Source organism: Chrysochloris asiatica, unplaced genomic scaffold, assembly GCF_000296735.1.
Source record: "Chrysochloris asiatica unplaced genomic scaffold, ChrAsi1.0 scaffold00002, whole genome shotgun sequence".
Lineage (NCBI taxonomy): Eukaryota > Metazoa > Chordata > Mammalia > Afrosoricida > Chrysochloridae > Chrysochloris > Chrysochloris asiatica.
This window is the reverse complement of record NW_006408520.1, coordinates 13,999,185-14,000,371: the sequence shown is the minus strand read 5'-3', so window position 1 is coordinate 14,000,371 and position 1,187 is coordinate 13,999,185. Positions and strand designations below refer to the sequence as shown.

General features: G+C 51.9%; 1 pseudogene; it reads left to right on the top strand.

Annotated features, from left to right (window-relative positions):
* Positions 1 to 258: 258 nt before the first annotated feature.
* LOC102832401 lies at positions 259 to 1,063 on the top strand (annotated as a pseudogene).
* Positions 1,064 to 1,187: the final 124 nt, after the last annotated feature.

The window sequence follows — 1,187 nt, the reverse complement described above, 5'->3', positions numbered from 1 at the left end:
CCTCAAGCTGATATCTCTGCTCCTCAACACTTCAAAAAGTTCCTGTGCAGCAGATTTGCCCAATGCAATACGTCGGCTGATCTCTTGACTACTGCTTCCACAAGTGTTGATAGTTGATCCAAGAAGAATGAAGTCCTTGACAACTTCAATCTTTTCTCCGTTGATAAGAATGTTATTTATTGGGAATTCATGTGGAGGTCAGAGTGGAAGCAGGTGTAAGTGGCTAAAGGTAAGAACCAGCCAGCAGAAGAAGACAACATGGCTGCCAAGGTGTTTGAATCCATTGGCAAGTTTGGCCTGGCCTTGGCCATTGCAGGAGGTGTCGTGAACTCTGCCTTGTACAATGTAGATGCGGGACACAGAGCTGTCATCTTTGATCCGTTCCGTGGAGTCCAGGACATCATGGTAGGAGAAGGGACTCATTTTCTCATTCCTTGGGTCCAGAAACCAATTATTTTTGACTGCCGCTCTCGACCACGTAACGTGCCAGTGATCACTGGTAGCAAAGATTTACAGAACGTGAACATCACACTGCGCATCCTGTTCCGGCCAGTTGCCAGCCAGCTGCCGCGCATCTACACCAGCATCGGAGAGGACTATGATGAGCGTGTGCTGCCGTCCATCACGACTGAGATCCTCAAGTCGGTGGTGGATCGCTTTGATGCTGGAGAGCTCATTACCCAGAGAGAGCTGGTCTCCAGACAGGTGAGCGACGACCTCACAGAGCGCACAGCCACCTTCGTGCTCATCCTGGATAATGTGTCCTTGACGCATCTGACCTTTGGGAAGGAGTTCACAGAAGCAGTAGACGCCAAACAGGTGGCTCAGCAGGAAGCCGAGCGAGCCAGATTTGTGGTGGAAAAGGCTGAACAGCAGAAGGCAGCCATCATCTCTGCCGAGGGCGATTCCAAGGCAGCCGAGCTGATCTCCAACTCTTTGGCTACTGCGGGTGACGCTGCACAAGCTGGAAGCTGCAGAGGACATTGCCTATCAGCTCTCGTGCTCTCGGAACATCACCTACCTGCCCCAAGGGCAGTCAGTGCTTCTCCAGCTACCCCAGTGAGGCCGCCCTGCCCACAGTCCGCTGAGTCTTCACACAGCCGAGGTCCCTCTGCCCCACCCCAGCAATCACTGTGAGATTTCATGATTGGCTTAAATAGTGAAGGAAATAAAATCACTTCAGCTCT